This window comes from Pinus tabuliformis, chromosome 8, assembly GCF_031772625.1.
Source record: "Pinus tabuliformis cultivar Carrire ecotype Pingquan chromosome 8, CPIR1, whole genome shotgun sequence".
Lineage (NCBI taxonomy): Eukaryota > Viridiplantae > Streptophyta > Pinopsida > Pinales > Pinaceae > Pinus > Pinus tabuliformis.
In genome coordinates this window covers 1,953,428,125-1,953,448,726 of record NC_142294.1, presented here as the reverse complement: position 1 = coordinate 1,953,448,726, position 20,602 = coordinate 1,953,428,125, and the positions used below count along the sequence as shown (strand labels likewise).

The window sequence follows — 20,602 nt, the reverse complement described above, 5'->3', positions numbered from 1 at the left end:
TCGTTCCCCTTCCTTTAACCATTGCACTCTAGATTTTTGTCTCCAAAATATTTCCTCTTGTTTGCATAAGTTCTCCCACTCGTGTTGAAGATTGGTGGCTCTATCATTGCTGACTTTTTCAAATCCAACCTTGATAAGGGATTGATTGAGTATCTACAGTTTGTTTTCAATACCTTTTTTTCCTTCAAAATAATTGCCAAATCCTTTCTTGTTCCACTCTTTAAGCCTAAGCTTGATGTGTTTTAGTGTTTTGTGAAGAAGGAACATACTTGTACCCTAAATATGTAGATCTTCAGACCACCAACATGAAATGTTGTTGATAAAATCTGGATGGGTGAGCCAGATATTCTCAAATCTGAAAGGTCTATTCCTGGGAGTACCAATGCCCATGATCTCTAGTTGAATTGGCCAGTGATCAAAACCTCCAAAGGGTAGAATCCTTGTTTCCATTCCCTTATCACTAAGTATAAGGTACTTTGATATGATGAATCTATCTAACTTTGAGGCCACCAGAGGCCCTCCTCCTCTCCTATTGTTCCAAGAGACCATTACTTATATCAATGTCAACCAGTTTCATAGTGTCCAAAAAAGATTGAAAAGCGAAGGTGTCTTTGGTAAGAGCTATGGTGCCCCCTTTCTTCTCCGAAAATGATTTGATCATGTTGAAGTCCCCACCCAAAATCCATGGAATCCTAGCATATCTCTCTCTGAGATCCATAAGAGAACCTAGAAATCTCAATTTGTCATCCATTCTCTGAGGGCCATAAACATTCGTTACTAGATAGATCTCCCTCTCCCCCACGGGTTGAATGACCAATGATAGATAATTTCTGGAAGCTTCAACATCTATTATACCAATGTTTAGGGGATTCCAAAGAGTAAGAATACCACCTACTGTATTTTCTGCCTTGACTTCTAGAAACTCAAAACGACTCAGCCATTTACTATGAAGTCCTTTAATATTTTGTATAGAACATTTAGTTTCCTGGATAAATATAATATCTGGAGCTTCTTGTTTCATTCTGTTACTAAGAAATCTTTGCTTCCTTTTACTACCTAGACCCCTGATGTTCCAAGAAGTAAACTTCATCATTAAATATTAGTGAAAGAGTAACTGGTTAGATCTTTCATGTTACCTGAATCTATCATTAACTTTCCACATTCCATCAGCAGCTCATTCTACTTTTTTCTACCCCTTTTCTTTCCCAGACCTCGAGGTGCTAATCCTGGTGTGTGTTTTATAGATTTCACACCTTCTTTGCCATGTTTTGTTGTGTTACCTTGCCTTTCCACCCCACTAGCCTGGGTTTTCCATATGTACAACTATTGTACTCTAGAGAACTCTTCTTGAGGTAATGAATCTAACCCTCCCATGGTTCCTTGTTTCAATAACCATTCGAAATCTAGGTGCTCTCTATCTAAAATCTCCTGCAATTCCTGATCCTCCATTTCCATCTCACTCTAGGTAATTTCCTAATCCACATCCAGTTCTACATTGCTCATCATAACCTCTTTCTGTATGTTATTGTTCTTTGGTTGGTCTTTTTCCTCCTCTGTCTCCTTGTCCTCTGGACTTACCTCTATTCCCTGATCTAATTTTATTGCCTCTTCTTCCTCCTCGAGAACCTGGAACCTATTCTGCATACTTGAGGCCCTTCAGCTTGATGTTGCCTAAGACCCCTTTTTCCACCTTTTCCTCTGTGGCTCACTTTTTGAAAGCTTTCCTTATCTTTCATTATGGAGGTTCTGCTCTTATTCTCGATTTTGCTGAGAGGGCAATATTTGAATAGGTGCCCATGCTCATGACATCTGCGACATCTAAAAGGAATATGTTCATAATCTACTATTTGCACCCATTCCTCATCAAAAACTTCCAAGATCAACTCATCCAGTAGAGCTCTGGAGAGATCCATTTCCATACAGATTCATGCAAAGGAAGTATATTTTCCTCTTCTAGCGGCTTCTGAGGCCTTGACAAACCATCCTAATTTATTACCTATGGCTGTTAACGATTATGTTTGCCAGTAATCAAGAGGAAGGGAGTAAAGTCTTAACCAAACCGAAACTGATGTGAAAGTCTCCCGCTCCGGGACAAAGTTCATCATCCATGGCCTCATATAGAGGCCAACAACTGCATAGAAGTATGGCCCTCCTTCAAACACTCTGCCTTTATCCTCTATGTTAGTGAAGACCACAGTAAAGAATCCTTTTGACCCCAGATGTAGGTCAATAGTCCCTTTTGGTTTCCAATGGTATTTAATCCATGTCTGTAAAACTTTTTCAGTGGGCCATACTCCCATGAATTTGAAATTGATAGCATAAGTTCGCATGTGGTCCCTTTGTGCCTGTAGCGCAGGATCATTTAGGACCACCCTGGGTGTAACCTCAGATTTGGGATTACAAGGTCCTTTATGTGCCTTGGCTTTTGCTCCCTTTTCCTTGTCTTTTGTGCTTTTATTCTCACAATTTTTGTCTCCATCCTTCTCCTCTTCCCTGCTTTCTTTCCCCTCATCGTCACTTCTAACATCTTCCATTGGCTTTTTACCATGGCTGGTAACCACTTGCTTGTAGGAAGGAGTAGAGCTCCCTCCTCCTTGCCCTACCATGGAGATCAGCGCCAGCAAACTTTCAACCCTAGTTGTTCCTCACCAGTCTTAGAACTCCCAAGTCCATCGAAGTATTTTCTTTAAGGCATACAATTTCATTTTTATAAAGTGCAAAAATTGATTAGCGTATATCTTTAAAACTATGAACTGAATTCTTGTGATTTTTGGATAACAAAGAGGTATCACTAAAATACACAAACCAAAAAATTTCAAGTTAAATTAGTGTGTCAAATTTCAGATGTCATGCATTGTCACCTACAACCATTTTCCTTATATCTCATGATCCCTGCATCAAAATGATCTAATTTTTGGAGTAGAGAAATATTAATATAGTAGAAATCTACTTGCAAAATTTTAGCAAAATCTGGTTTGTAGTTTTTGAGAAAATGGTTAATGAAGTTTGTTGTTACTTATATCATATTTTGCTGCAACTTCATATACATATAGTTGAATGTCAATGTAAAAATTGTTATGCCTTCATCAACATTGCTAAAATTGAATATTCATTATTTGAGGAAGAAGTCATTTGTTCCATCCATTTCATGAGTTGGGATGAACAATTTTTGTATTATTGCTTGGTTAATATAGAGGCTTTGGGTTGCATGAGGACATGCAATATATTCAGTTTGGGGGTATGTTGGGCTGCTAGTTTGTCATTATTATTATCACTCTTTAACACCTATTTCATCCATTTCTACCATTCTTTATCACGTCATTTATCATACTTTATCATATAATTCCATTTTATAATTATTTATGCTCTTATGGATAAATATTATTTCTTCTCCTTTATTTTTAATAAATTAATGATTATTATGCATGATTTTACCAATGATGGTTTAATGAATTTGTTGAAACATCACTCACCATTTTAGCCTCCAAGATCTTTTCCAAATTATGAATTTGATCTCTAGCTCATTATTAAATATTCCAACTCAGAAATTCGCTGGAATAAGAAGTGATAATTTTGCATTGAACGTTTCGTGCAAATGAAGAATAATCTGGAAAATTCAAAACATGGGTTTTGTCCAGAACAAACCAAATTAGTTTAATAATAAGATTTTTTTCCCAAATTCGATCTATATTAAGAGAAACGAAAGGTTCTCCGAAGATGGTTTTCTCAGATTTGCTGTTGCGGCTGTTTTCCAAATTATTTTAGTTGCAATACCAAATTTGACCTGTTCCTTTAAATGTTGATGGAGAGATATTTCAGATATGATCTTGTTGATCAATTTGTTTGGAACAATCCAATTTTGTACTGGGAATCATTTTGTAATCATCTCTGTTGTAACTTCTCTTTGCTCTCTATGTATTTAAATGAAAATAGAGATCAGAGGGGAAGGATGAATATGGGGTAAAATAGAGAGAATAGAGAGGAGGAAACTTCTTGCCTTTTACTTCAATTGTAATTTTAATTTACATAAGTATGATTCTGAAGAACGAGATCGTATTGTAATTACATGTGACTTTGATGATTAATAGATAACTTGCGTTGATGTTCATTCAGATATTCTGAAGTAGCTAAGTAGTATTCGCCCATGGCTAGGGCTTGAACTCTGGTGGATCTTACTGTTGTTCCTTGTTTTATACTTTTCCATTTCTTGCAAGTTTATTCTGGTTTACAGCTTCGTAGTTGATTTACTTTCGTTAATTCAAATTTCTGATATTCATTTCATTAATGCGCAATTCTAATTGGTTTTATTTATTCATGTCATGGATTGAATTATTCATCAATTAAAGAATCATTTCTGGTTAATTAAAGGATAGAGTGTTATTAATTAGATTAAATGCTTTCCTTCTATCCAGTAGTTTAAGTCCAGCTGAAAGAGCTGAGTTAATGCTATGGTGCTCTTCATTGATGATCATTTGAAGTGCTTGCTTAAGATTGGATTATGGTTTTGCTTGAGATTAAGTCCTAATGCTTAGATGTATTATTTCCTTTAAAAGTTACAGCTTGAAATTTATGATTGCATCCATTTACTCTTGTATTGAATTTAATAGATTATCTTAAATCATTACTCTCTAGATTTATAGCTTGCACATATTGTGTACACTCTTGGAATAAAAAGACTTACCCAGGTTGATAATTAATGTGGGGCAATTAGGAGTTTTAAAAGACAACTTTTTGCACCCAACAACCATCAAAGAGCCACTTGTTGGAGGCTCCATCTAGAGCAGCGCCTTAAAGACAAAGTGCCGGTGCATGAACCGGGTGAAACGATTGATTAACAAGCAAGCCCATCACAGGGTGATGACCTGTTCACCTTGATAAGTGAAAAATGGTTTCTAGACATGTTAGCATTTCATGGTCGTACTTTTGTAAATAATTTGTTCCATTTTAAAATGTAAAAGTGATGATGTGTTTTCCATCACTTGTTCAACAACAATGATGTCTGGTATTTTTTTTAGTAGCATGACAAACTGTGAAAGTGATGTTTTGTTTCCATCACTTGTCAAAAGCAAAAATAGTGTTTGGCCTTATCTTTGTAAATCATGTGTTGCAGTGGTGATGTGTTTTCCATCACTTGTTGGAGCAACAATGATATGTTGACCTTGTGTTCATAGTCGGGGTCTTGTTTCCATTTCAATGTAAACTTGACCACCGAGTATGTGTTACAAACTCGTGGCAAGTGTGGGATGCTTGGGTCATTAGTTGGTCATGAAAGTCAAAACATGTAATTTGTAAAATAATGTACTACAGGTTGCAGAGGTTGTAGGTGTCATCTCATCGCTTAAGGCTCTAAAGAACAAAGGTGAAGGAGATGGAAGCAAGGCCTTTCACGATGCTTGTGATGCAGACAAGGTACAAAAAAGTTGGAGATTGTTCTTCATGCTTTTGGAGGACCAAAAGCTCCTCAATGGGGAGGATTTATCTAGGTGGCTCCAGAGATACACAGGACAAAGAGGGCTTATGAAAGCTCAAAAATAAAAGTGTTTAGATTATGCTCCAACCAGGTTCATGTTAAAGATCTCGTTGTCGTGATCGCGGTGGTGTGAACGATTCGTCAATCCAAGTCCAGATGAGGAAGATAGAGGCAATGAAAGTTTTGGTTGACTTTTGCTGACTGGGCAGGTTAATGGAGACACAATTTGGACTTTTTCCAGCGGATGGAATTCGTCCAACTCCAGCGAGATTCCAAGTCGCCTTGTTAAAATGATTCCTTCGGCCAAATTTGAAATTTTCAAATTACCTTATTATATTAAAAATTAAAAAATATATATTAAAAAAGGGAAGGTGGTGGCCAACCACCCCCACCACTCCACGCCTCTCCACACCCTCAAACACTAACCGTATGCCACAAAATTTGATGTGGGGCCAGCGGGGATTGAACCCACCCGACCCCCACCGGGCAGCCCCATGAACCATGTTTGAACGCTAAACCTTCTAAAATAAATGCGCCAACCAATAATACAAATCGTTGTGGGAGTTAGGGGCGGGCCACCCAATGCGGACCCAACCCCACCCAAGAAAACAGATCAATGTGGTTTTCTTAAAACAAGAAGAAGTTTAAACATGGAGGAGGCGGGGTTTGACCACTTGACCTCCTTCGCCAAATTTGGATTTGCAACGACTATGCCAAACGACTTTCTTGTCGAATCCACCTGAAATTTTATATATAAACTCATTTTTTCAGTGCGCCCAGGCAAGTGGAGGAACCAGGAGTGGGCATGGAAAATGAGGCAGAGTCATTCTTTTATTAATTTTTATGCAGGTGGAACCATGACTGAGCAAAATTTCCAAGGGGGTGAAATTTTTGCAGTGTCCAAATTGGACAAACTTTATGTCGATTTTACACATCTTGGTGACATGAACCTGATGGCGCAATCAATTTCCCGATATGAGCAGCCGATTTGCAGAGGACCCAGAGGAGGGAATCTTTGAGGAATCTAAGGGGAATCTAAAAGATTCCTTAAGCCCCAGATTTCCACTTTCTCAGAATTCAAAAATTTGATAGTCGATTTTGCACTATTCAGTGCCACAAATCTGATGGTGTGTTCAGATTCATCATTTTCTCATTCTATTTTTTAGCCACTTTTCTAAGTGGAGTGCAGGTGTCAGCATTCATGTGTGAGCAACCATTTTCATGCGATTTGATTGATGGCACGAACAACTTCAGTAGTTTGACATCCACTTCTTCAGATGGTCCTTGGATGTGAGGTATATGCAATGTATTCATGTACTTATTTTGCTATGCATTGTGCTGCATAGATCCCGGTTTGATGCTTTATGTGGGATCTTGTTTCTTACTCGATTTCATGATTCCTGCTTGATGTGATGCAGAATCAACTGTGTGATGTACTTGTTGTCATGATTCGTCATGTTATGTTCTGAGATACCTTTGTTGTATGTTGATGGGATACTCATGTTTTCTTCATGTATGTTTGCATTGAGATCCCTTTCATGCCATGTTGGCGGGATGCTCATGATCATGATGCATGAGTTTGTGTCATACTGATAGGAATCTTTTGACTAAGAGTTCCTGTAGTGGAACATCTCTTGGAGCCACTCCTGCGTGAGGGAATTTTCCTTGTATGATAGCGACATCACCTCTTATGTACATCATCACTATTGAGAGCACTTAATGCAGCAGCCTACACCATCTTGACACTAGGGCCTGGAGACGTAGTCCCTACTGGACGAACTCTGTTATCAATGACTTATGTTTTCATGTGCTGATGATTGTCATGTTTCTCTTCTTTACAACATGCAGATGTATTCCGTTATGCTATTTTAAAAATGAAATTTAACACATCATGAAATTAAAAGTTCTTGGAAGGGTCCTATTAACGCTCGAATCTGCCTCAGGCTGAGGAAGGCAAAACTCGAGGCAACATCATACCACGCTCAGCCTCGTAGCTAGCCCTACGAGGACAGGAGAGGGCTCTCTCCGGGTCTATCTCGATAGACAAATCTTCAAATGGGCTGAGATGACCAATAAGGAATACCGATTTTAGGCTAGTAAATTGATAGGAAAAGGGGTTTTAATGATGAGGTTTTCTAGGCTGCATGGGCAAAGAACAGCTTGAAACAGAGAAAGATAATAAAAAAACACAGATTATCTCCTGAGGCAAGATAGGCAAGAAATTTAACATCAAATTTGAAGCATTGGAGTGGGTGAACTGTAGAGGGGTTGACAAGGGCATAGAAGATGAATCCTTGTCAAACAGAAGAAAACATTAAATATGAACACTTCCTCAAGACAGAGCAAATAAATTGAATTCTGCCTTTCTCACTTAAAAGTATTCATTTAGAAATGATAATGAAATGAAATGAAAACATAACAGGCTACATATGAAACAAAGGATGACACAAATGTTAAATTTCATACCACATGAATCTCAAGGGTCAAAGCTGCATTTTTATTAAAATCCCTGTCAAACTCTGTACAATGAAACTCTGTTTTTCTCCACCAGCACTCAGAAATAACTTCCCCCCACAAATCATTTTCCATACAATAAATAAAATATATTAGAAGAAAACAGAAAGACCCAAAACAAGGGCGTTGTTTCACCTGAAGTTACAAAAATAGAACAGAGAACAACCTTCTCCTCGAAATTCTCTAATGACTAACCAAAAAGACTAAAAATTGGAGCGTAGACCCCATTTGTATTACTAACTGAAGTCATAAATAGGAATACGAATCCTATTCTTCTATTGTGACAGATGTCTTTGTTTATTCTTGGCTTTAGTGTTCTGACTTTTCACCTTCCTTCGCCCTTTTATTATTACAAGGAGGAAATTTAACAACTTCGCTCGCAAGATATTATGAAGTGAAGGGCCAGGTGTCAAGGATGTGCGCCAAATTCTTCTCTCCTCCAAGGCTGCACTGCATGTAATATGGCATGCTCAATGGAACCGTTATGTCCCACGGGGTCTTCACATCGCATATCACTCTGGAAAATGGCTTTTGCAACACAAGTTCGATTTCTGGCTTCATATTTATCAATTTACTACTGAATTCCTATACCAGAGATGGTTCATCCATGCCAATTAGTAGAGGAACAAATCCTGAAACCCATACTGAATAGTTGGATTTCATTGCACTAAAGATTCCATCAATGTCTCCACATTCGAATCCTCCCTCATGGGATTCATCATTTAAATACCTTGGGGAACCGCATAGTAATATTAATCTTTCAAACAATCCTGTACTTGGACTTTTGATGGAGGCAAGACAGCCCACCATAGCAGAAACTGAATGACCTACGTACACACACTGATCTACTTTAAACTCATCTAAAATGGCGAGGAGGTCATTCGCATAAGCAGAGAGTGAACCAGTATATCATTCAAAGTCAAAATGGTTGGGATTGACACTGCCAAAGAATATCATATCGAATACTATGACCTTGAAATCAGGCACCAGGTATGGAAAAATATATTTCCACATCGATTGGTCGCCTCCAAAGCCATGGGAGAGAACTAATATCCGCTGGCCACAACCATAAACTTTCAGATTCAAAGCTTCAAACAGTTCATGAAATTCTAACTTCACCGTTTTTGAAGGGTGGGGATTCAATCCCTTTTCACCTGGGTGGCTAAGCTAGTTATATATAATCGAATTGCGTGTAAGCTTTAGAGGCGATTAGACACGATCTAGTCACATGAATACAAACAAAATTTGTGCTAGACTGAGTGCGTAGCGCGCTATCCCAGTGCGTAGCGCACACCTCCAACTCTGCTCCACAGTACTGAAAACTGATTTTCGCCCTTGTAATCTGCACTTTTACCTCTGCTTTGAAAATTGGTGAAAATGAAATGTCTCCCATGCTTTCCATTTCCAGATATACAGAGAAAACCACTCATGGACTCACACCTCCAGATTCCTCTATGCAAGTCTGAATTTTCACACATTCCACAGTGCTTAGAATGGCCATGAGAGTTGGCCACTGATTCATACCTAAGCCAACCAACCAGTTTCCACAGCACAGACCTGATTCGAAGGCTGAACCTGATAAGCACAATTTCTCCTATTCTGTGAAACCAAATGACAAAGAGGCGAACTAAAACCTGAAACAGAGAACAAACTCCAGACCGTTCTAAACAAAATACCACATGATTTCGCCCATTCCATCCTTGCAATTGAAACTTCTCATAGCACCTTAACATTGCATTGTTGTAAGCTCAACTCTACGCCATCTTGAAGTAGATCAATGAGTTTTTCTCCTTTTACTCGTTTCTGAATATATATCAAACATTGAAATAAAATAACTCCTGATTCTTTGTCTGCTTGCAGGGATGGTGGCCTGTCTTGGCTCAGCACTTTTTCACATTATTACAAACTCTGTTTTCCAATTTCCTTTTTTAATTTGCTGACTTTGAATGAGGGATTTTCTTTGTTCACTTGTAGGGATAATTAATATTAAACTTTGACAAGGAGAACCAGCCTCTACAACTGAGAAACTACATGGTGAAAAGATACATTCGATGATTTCTTCTTCAAAACAGTGTTTTGAAGAAGAAACAATTTCACACTATTGACAATAAAAATAAAAACTTTCTGAACCTTCCTCTAGTCTGCAAATAAAACCCTGGACTCAAGACACAAAATGACTCTTCTAATCAAAATGGCATTTAATGACTGCCAGTGACGAGAAATGAACCTTGGTGAATTTGACTGCAGCGAGTTGACAAGACGGAGTCTAACAAGTCCTTTGTCACACCCAGACCTGGATCAATGAAAGTGATGAGCCCTAGTATTGCAACAAGAATGCTACAGCTCCCAAGGCTACCAACTTAAATTATCAACTCGAGGTTTGTACAAACTTAAGAGGTGTCGACATTATATGTGCAACATACAATGTGTCCTTCTTTCATTGATCTGGTGTAATGGAGCAAATGTCATGAAATCAAAACCTAAACTAATTTCAGAAATGGAAATTTTACTTTGAAAAGAAATTAATTCTAGGCAAGAACAATAATTTGTAATTGAAATCCTAAGAGCATGAATTCAAATAAATAGGCCTAATCTAATTTCTAAAAAGGCATGTCCTAACTCAAGCATGGATTTAGAGACTAGGGGTTATGATTCAATCCTAAGAGACAAAAGCCAAGTTTTTGAGCAAATTTGTTTAAGTTTGCACGTGCTATAGGAGTGCTACATGAGGTTGCTACAGGCAAAACAAAATTGCTACAAGTGAAACAAAATTGCTATAGGAGGAGATAATTCACTGAATGACCAAGTAAATAAAATGAAAATTGGATGGGACAATTTTTTATATTAATTTATTATGTCTTAGGACTCCATTCCAAGTGGAATCACTCCAAAATAGATCTGTTAACACATGCTAAAAGATAGCAGAAAATTACTACTCTAAAAACTAGAAATTCAAGAACTAGTGAGCTGGTTAATCTATCAAATGCCTAACCTAATCAAGAGAAAATGCATTGGGGTAAAATTTTTTATTTACTTGAATTTCTTTGTGACCTAATACAAGTGGAATCAAATCAATTGAGGCTCATTAACATGTTCTAAAAAATAACAGAAAATTAGTACTTTTTTCTACAAGGGACCTCTAGAAATTCTAGATTTGTGAACTAGTAAACCAATCCAAGTAGCTCAATGATGAATATAATTTTTAAAAGCTATTGTAAGGATGAATAATTCTTGCGCCTCTATAAATAATTTTAAAAATAACTCACTTCAATCATTTAACCCAATACTACAACAAAATAAGCATCAATACTAAATGTAGAAATAGGAAAAACAAGAATAAGAGATGCATGTGAATAAGAAGTAAAAAGAAGAAAGAAAAATTGTAAAAAAGGATAAGAGGCCTCATTCATAGACCTGGTGGCTTTGTTAACATCCCAAGCTATCTCAGAAGGAACTTTGGCACACCTTCTCTTGCTCCATCCTCTTCCTCTTCTTCTCCAACTTCTTCTTCTGTAGATCCATCCTTTTCTCCAAGTTCCAATTAGCCTCGTGCTTGTGTCATAAGAAAAGTCTTCCTATCTATGTACACAAAGTTTTCCCATGATAGACGTTTTCACAACATATATGATAATTGACATCATTGATGATTATATGGACTCTCTTTAATTGAAACCACCCCTCATGATTGTCACTGTGATTTTCCAAAGTTTGGCAAACTAATACTCCCAATCTGCTACAAGGCTAAAAGAGCAGTTTTATCCATACTAATTAGACAAAGGAAAACATCAAACTCAACTCAAAAACAATTACATTTCCTTTTTAATATTGCTTAACTCAAAAGAAACATTGACATTCAATTATTTTTATTTTTATTTTCAAAATATTATCATAATTTTGTTACATGATGCATTATTGAAGGAATGAGTTTCTATAGGTTTCCTACCCACATACCAATCTATATTTCAACCTTGCATTGTCCTGTCACAATAATATGATGTCCTTTCTATAGTCATGAAACTTTGTAAGGAGTAGGGTGTACTGTCTTCGCTAGTCGGATCTTGTCCACCATCTCTATAGAAACAAGGTTATTAGTGCTTCCACTATCAATTATTACTTTACAACACTTACCTTTGGATTTACAGGTAGTTTTGAATAAATTATTCCTCTAAGCTGGTTCTTTAATCTCTTTCTCTGTCTTAAGAAATGTCCTTCTCAACAACATGGATTCTCCTACTTCAGGGGGTTCTTCCTTTTCCTTAAGTCGAGGTGTTTCTAGCTTTGCCTCAGCCACATTCGCATTCCTCTGACTTGCTAGTTTATTATGAGGATAGTCCCATGACACATGTCCCCATTCTCCACATGTGTAGCACTGAAAATCTCTTCCTCAGCCTCTTCCTCTGGGAAAAAGTCTTCCTCTATTAAAATCCCCTCTCTATGGTGGTCTGCCACTTGAACGTCCTGCTTCATGCTGATGTTGTTGTCCCCTTGGTCTGGTAGTTCCTCTACCGCTTACTGAGCTTCTTCCTCTATTCCTCTGATTATGTTTTCTCAACATCTTCTCCTCTACCATCAAACTCACTTGATAGGCATCCTCAATAGTCTTCAGATTTAACAAGTTGATCTCATCTTGTATTTCATATCGTAAGCCATTGATATATCTGGCTACCTTCTCCATGTCATCTTTTTCATGTCCTGCTCTAATACTCAATCTAAAAAACTCTTCTATGTATCCTTTAACAAACATTCCTTTTTGCCTTAAATTTTGTAACTGTTTAAAAATATTTAACTGATAATCTTTAGGCATAAATTTGGCTTTCATCTTACTTATCATTTGTCCCATTGCTTGATCTTGGACTTTCCTTTCCTCATTCTGGACGTCTGCAGCTCATCCCACCAAATAGTTGCATGACCCTTCAATCTGGTAACTGCAAATTTCACCTTCTTCTTATCGTTAGCTTCCTCTTCTTATTGTCAGCTTCCTCTTCATATTCAAAATATTTGTCTAATGACCTAATCCAATCCATTATCTCTTCTACATTGAGACTCCCTTCATACGTAGGAATTTCCACCTTTGGTTTTCCTCTTACTTTCGCCAGCATCTTAACAACTCTGATAGTTTCATTTTCCTCCTCTTCTTCTTCCTTAGAAGATTCTTCTTTAGCACTGTCATCCCCTTCATCAGCTATTCTTCTTTGAGTAGTCTCAATTGTTTCCATCCTCGTACATAGACTTTGGATCTCCTCCAATAGAATTGCATTTGCTTCCGGCCTTCCTCAACCAATGGCAGCTCCTCTCCTTAGCGGCATGTTTATCATAATCAACTTCAATCTCTCTATGCTCTGATACCACGAATGATGCAGGAATCAATTTTTTTGAGAAATCTCAAAAATAAGCCCCACGTTTATTACTTCCCTTGTAGTTCCTCCCTTTTACTGCTCTGATTGGATTTCCTTGGTAAAAACCCAAACACTAGTATTTCCCCTTTTCAATAGAAATGCTCCTGATTCTCCTTATATCGTCTCACCTTTGATCCAACAGTCCAGATTAAGTATCATAATAAAAAATCGCTATAGTTTTAGGCCCAGTGCTTTCCAACTAAATATTGTGATGCGATGGACTGCAATCACGCGTTGCATTGTCTTATGGCCTGAGGTCCGATAACACACAAAGGCTTTCTGAGATGTGATATTTTGGTGATCACTTTGCAACATCTTATGGCCGTGATCCAACCACACACTAATGTTTTACTGCGATGAAATATTGTGATGATCACACATCGCAATTCCTCAAGGCTTGAGGTCCGCTCCGTTGTAAACAAACATTGCGATGCAATAAGGGTTAATCCAATGGTTGGCGGGGTTTTGCACCGTTGTTTGGAACTTAGATCAATGGTTGGGACTTAAGCAGACATCAATAATAGTAATAACACTAAATACCTATGGTTTCCGCTTAACTCTGTATTTTATAACATAAAACATGAAAACAGAGAAATATTGATGTTGTCCTGAATACGAATAATCAGAAGTCAAACGAGAGTTTCCACAACATCCTTATTTAGACATACACATAGCATCAATTATTCATTATAAAAAATGGTTACAGAGTCTCTCCCTCCGGCTCGATTACAATGATTTTAAAATACATATGTTCCAAATGGAAGTCCTCACTCTGTCACCTGACTCTCGCTTCCTCAATCCTCTCTCATCCTTGCTAATAAATCTACATTACATTTTTCTTCTTTTTATCAATACAATCCTGCCTAACAACTCAATCTCTATTTTTAAACATTCTAACAATTTTCAAGCTCTATCACACACCTATGCTAACAACTTATCTTTGAATCCAAAATAAGACAATTTCTAACTATTACAATAATGAAATACAACTCATTTCTTGAGAGATCCAATCCTCTTAGTAAAATTGACTTTTGACCACTCAGGTCAATGAAATTCAACTTGTTTAGCCACAACATGTGAACAAAATTTCACATTGCTGGCTAAGTCCAGATGCTCCTGCATCAATATAGCCCTTACAACAAACCATAATTGGTCCAGATCCTCATTTCCCAAGCCTTTGAACACAGGCAACTTCACTGTGTTTTCCATACTGAATCGTGGTGGTGGTGGAGTTGGTACGGGTGAAGATGGAGGGGATGGTGGTGTGGGCAGAGGTGGAATTCATAGAATTCTTTGTCTTATCAGATGAATAGCACTTTACGGAGAGACCTTCTCGAGTTATTACTCATCCCCTCGCAGAGGTGAAATCAAGGGGCTATTTTCTGGACCCTTATTTCCTTCATTATTATAAATATTTCCGCTTCACGTAGCCCCGAACATCAAGGTAACTACATAGCCCTCCTTTCATACAACAATATTTTAATCTAAGTATTCAAATACTTTACATACTTACCCCATGGTCCTTTGAGAAAACACCACTCTGCCTCACTATATCTAACTGAGGTGTCAACCATGGACTCAATAATGAATCCTCCTATAATACGATCAAGCTAATGATCAACAACGTGCACGATCTTATCCTCTGATGATTTCAACCTTCACACTAGCTCTAGGGTCCACACAATAGGGCCATCAAGTTCCCATCTTCCTTGGCTAGCTTCATGATCCACTCGTATAGCTCAGTAGGGAAGGACATGAAAAATATTTCATGGACCTTTGTATACAGGTAGTTGTCTAGCCATTCTTCTTTTGACAGTTGCATATTTTTGTTCTCCTGCACTGCGAACTCGTGAATTCTTATGTCCAACTAGCCTTCAATTTCTTTCTTAGTTGGATTTCAATGATATGATATCACACATCTCTATGCATATTTCGGTCCCGGTGTCATCCCTGTAGTCAAGAAGTGAATAACATCTGCAAAATGGTCTTCTAGTACATGCATTGCAAAGAGCTGTTGTTGGCTTATGGGGGCCTGACCTAGGTTTAGAGTTATTAAGCCAAACAAATCCCTACACTACTGGCACTTTCGGCATCAGCTCGTAGAGCGTGGACTAAAGTCTCACCCAAAGCAGTATGGAGGGATGTTGGAACCAAGTTTTTGCACCCTTGAGATGGATGTGATGTTGGTTTATTCCAACTAGACTTGCCTTCGCATAGGTCACTTCATGCCCTTTTCTAACCTTCAGTACCTTCATGAAGTGTTACAATCGGCCTTTGCACTTTCACGTTGCTATGGCAATGAACTGCGCTATTTCCCAAACTATGCCAAGTATCCTACTTATCTTATTATCAGATCTTAGTTATCTTAATGTAACAAATATTCTTACTTGCATTCACTTAACCAATACAATTATATACATTCGCACATCATATAAGCATTAGAAGTGAAATTCATAGCCAATATAACAGATGCATAAAATAGGAAATAAAGTCACAGAATTGATAGAAACTTCTCTTTATTAATACTTCCAACTGATTACAGACTCGACTTGCCCTACGCACTTAGCTACAGGGGTCCACGCACTCAGTTGCAAAGCCTCTTCCTATGCTATGACCCCAAACTAGATTTTACACTTCAGATCTATCTCGTATAGATCATCATTCCCTAGAAATTTTGTGATGCCTTAACTACTTAGAGCTTTGCTCCATTTATACAATCCCATGGTCCGTGGACCATGGGTAGATCTTCTACAATTGACATTACATTATCAAAATAAGGGCGGAAAACCCTATGACTCTTTAACAACTATGCACTCCATGCCAACAAAATGCGGAGTCTTTACATTGGAATTACAAACTTGGACCAAAATATGGGCTCTAAGGCCCAAAACTACCCTTGGGGGATCCTGCGCCCAATAGCTGCACATCTGGAAATCCTTCCACTTGATTACTAGGTTGTTCGCTTGTTTCAATCTGTGACAGATGGTTAGGTCCCACATTTAACCTTCCTGGATTCATAATGACTTCAAATTCATTCTCCTGAAATAATAATAACCATCTACAAATCCCCCCCCCCAACACAGGGTTGTTGACCAAGTATTTTAAGGCAGAATGATTTGTATACATTTTGAAATCTCCTCCTAATAGATAATGCCAGAATTTTGGCAATGCGTAGACCATGGCCAACCCTTCGCGCTTAGTCATTGAATAATTTTTCTCAGCCTTCAATAAATTCCTACTTACAAAGACTATAGGATAGTCTAGTTCTCCTTCACCAACTTGTGTTAGTATTGCACCTACTGCAATGCAAGAATCCACATGAATATGAAACTCCTTTTTCCAATCGGGGAATACTAGGATCGGTGCAGTGACCATATTTTGTTTGAACACATCTAAGATGCATTGACATTATTCGTCCCAACAGAATGTCGCATCCTTCTTTAGCAGTTTCTCCATGGGCAAGGTAATTTGAGCATAGGCTTTAATAAATCTTCTATAGTATCCTATATGTTCTAACGTCGTGCACAACTGCTTAACATTCCTAGGGGTCTCCAATTTCACAATTATTGCAATCCTTGTAGGGCCCACCATCAATCCTTTCCTGCACACAACATGACCTAGCAAGACCCCAAAAGGAACACAAAATATGTATTTTTTCAAATTCAACGTAATCTAGTTTCTGTGACATGTATCTAGCATCAAGCGAAGACTTGCTACATGGCACTTCACTAATCCAAACACTGTCTAGTCGTCAAAGTATACCTCCCAAAACTTATGAGTGAAATCCTTGAATGTTGTTATGACTACGGGGGAAAATATCACAAACACATTCTTTAGTCCAAGTGGCTTCAAAGTGTACTGGAAACAACCCCACTCTATTGCGAAGGTCATTTTTCTTCTATCTTCTGGCGCGATCTTGATTTGATGATAACCTGAAAACCCGTCAGTAAAGGAATAGTCTTCCTGCCCTCCAATATTGTCTAACACTTTGTCTATGAACGACATTAGAAATGGATTGAGGACACATGCATCGTTAAGCTTCTGCAAATCTACACAGATCCTTATTTCTCCCTTTTGTTTGTTTTCTTGAACCACCATCGGGCTCACCCAATCAGATTCTTTAACAAGTTCTATGATGCCTGCCTCTAGCATCTTATCCAGCTCCTGGAAAAATTTTCCTTATACTTAGGATTAAGATGGTAAGGCCTCTGTTTAATAGGATTCACGTCCAACTTTAGTGTTATATTCATAATGCCCAAATCATCGATTATTCCCTTTAGATATGAAAACTTAGTTGGAAAGAGATGTTGGTATTCACAGAGTAATTCAACAACTTTATCTACAGTAGCGTCATCCTAGTAATCTCTAATTTTTGTGAACTTTGGTTCTTCCTTAGTGCCAATGTTTACTTGCTTTGTTTTCAGAGGTGCAGAGATGTTCGGGTTTTCTATTTGGGGTCCTTCGACTTAGCGATGCCCTTCTTCCTTTGGAATATTGATGTTCCTTGGGTCTTCTTCTCCCTCTTCAGCAATCACATTATAGCATTCTAATGTGTGGCGCAACTGGGTGCTCCAGTCTGGTTGGGTCCATTCCATAGGTTCCTTTAGTGTTCTGAAGATAATTAGCTTAATCTCTTGTAGAGCTTCATCAATTCTTGCAAAGCCATTTCCAAAGTTGAAATTCAATAAGAACCCTTCTTTCAATAGATCCCACTCTGCACTGCCATGGCAGAGCTCCATTTCCAGATACCAGTTAATGGGAATTGTGTTCAAGGTATGACAAAATATGTGTACCCATTCTGACCACGGTTATGTTCCCCATGCTTTAGTCCACTTCACTAGGTGATTGTGTGGATCGTCCCTTCCATTATGCTTCTTAGTCATTATAGTGTTAGCACACCCAAACCATAGCTTCATAATTCTTTTTTAATCTCGCCATCCAACAAAACTATCCTTATGCATACCCCACCATCATGCAGGCATATCGTGCAGTGCCATCTCTAATGCTTGGAAGTGATGGTCCTTAGAGACTTCTCGCTCAAATTCATCAAGAAACAGATCTACATCAATTAAACCATCATAATAAGGTAACTTTCTTACCTCTGACGAAACACAGCGCAACGAATTCATCATCATATTGCATCGCAAAGTAGAAACTTCATGTAAGCGATTCTGCCAATGCTCTAACTCTTCATCTGAATCAAAGGTGTTAGAACTCTCTCAGTCCCATGCGATGCACCCATCTGTTGTCAGATTGATCTAGTCCTAATCTCATGCTATTATTTTGTAAACTTGATGTAGTTCATCATCACCTTCTTCATAATCGTAGATTGGTTCAGTATAGTGAGCCCCTTCTATAGGGTCCAAAGGAACTACAACCCTAACTGACTTTCTTTCAAATGACATCATCCTTTTCTTCAAATTGATGACCCCATTCATACCAATAGCCCAATTGATTCCCAAGAGTGTGGGGTAAGGATTACTCTCATCAACAATTCCTATAACTTCAAAGTCAGTCGCTGCACTCACACCTTTAATATCAATTGTTACTACATATAACCATCCCATGGGGATGATATTCTGTTGGTTTGACATCCTAAGCTGAATCGGAGACCACTGCAGCACAGGCCTCCCCATCCTTTCCCATGTCTGTTTCAGTGAAACATTCACATCGGACCCAAAATCCAAAATGACTTTGTCCATCTCATAATCACCTATCTACACCATTAACGTCATCTCTCTCCCTATTCGTGCCTTATTCTTACCAATCTTTCTGACTGCGCGGTGTTCATCGGGGGCCTTTTCCTTGCTGGCACATTTATTTATTAGTTCCTACAAGCCTTTCACAGCCTTGCTATCGTACAATAGTTTCATGCAGGTCTCCAAAAATGTAGTGAGTACAGAAGGACCAACATCTGCAGGTGCGTCGAGTTTTTGTATCTTTCCCTAGCTTCCTGAGGTGGAGGCCTTCAAGAAGCTCTTCTTGGCTTCCATAAATGTTTCCTTAGCATGATCCAAATCAAAGTCGGTTTCTTTTTTCTGGCGCTTTGCAAACCTATCCTTCTTCTTCATGTTGTTTACCTTTATCAGCACCAGTCGTCATTCCACTTCATAGCACAATATTAATTCTTTGATCTTCCTCATGGCGCTTAACCCTCATCATTTCTAAATTCTGCGTAGGCTGCTAAGGCTGCATTTTCTTCTCTTGCATTTTAGCTATTAGCACTGGGTATTCTTCTATAGTATGGTCAAACTGTCTACAATATTGACATGATGGGTGTGTAGGACTTTGACAGTCTCGCACATAGTACCTTGGCTATCTATGGTTGTAGAAGATAATCTTACTGCAACCTCTACCAAGTCCTCCTCTCCTTAGCCCCATCCTTGACCCTGATAACCTTCACGCGCTCCTCCGGCGCCTTGATCTAGAGGCCGAGTTTTTTCTTGTATACGGTACGTAGGGGTTCTTTCCATCATTAGCTCATAGCTTCAACTATGGCACTCATCGGGGCCCATAGATTTGTAGAAATTACAGAACAACTGCTAGGGTGTCTGAACGAACTTCTGAAGTAGATGGAAATTGTCTGTCGCTTGTTACCCAGTAACTTGACAAATTGTGCACCACAGTGTAGCCCCTATGATTGGCCCTACTAGGGCTTCTAGTTATAGGGGAATCATCCCCCCTCTTGTAATATAATTCATGTACATGGGACAATGATCTTTATCATGCCCATGGCCCTTGCACTTCAAACACCAGACTTCCACATGCAATTTAGGCTTAATTTCCTTGTCTTTCTTCAAACTATGTATTTTTAAGTGTAACCTTTCTAACTGTGAGTGGATTTTTTGTACTCCTGGGTTTGTATTCTAAATAGGTGATGTATGCAGCCTCATTTTGATCTCCAAGGTTTCTTCCTATGTTTCTATCCTCTGTTGTGATAGAGCAATTATCAAGTGGGGAAAAAGCAATGCTATAAACCATTCGCGATGCTGGCTATCTGTGATCTGCATGTTAGCCTCTCTGATCTAATACTTCAAACTCTAATCAAATTCCCAAGGTGTCTCCTCAACCCTCATCATGATCTCTTTAAAATCAATTACTCACTATGAGTCAGACTTAGGTTTACTAAACTCTTTGTTGAAAGCCGTCTTAGTCTCTACTAGCATTGCAAGAGGATTATCAAAACAATACTCAATGTAACAAGTTAGCGCGTGATCATGTA

General features: G+C 38.3%; 1 pseudogene; it reads right to left on the bottom strand.

Annotated features, from left to right (window-relative positions):
- Positions 1-8,393: 8,393 nt before the first annotated feature.
- The window catches only part of LOC149244276 (uncharacterized), a 28,608-nt pseudogene continuing 16,399 nt past the window's right edge, over positions 8,394-20,602 (bottom strand).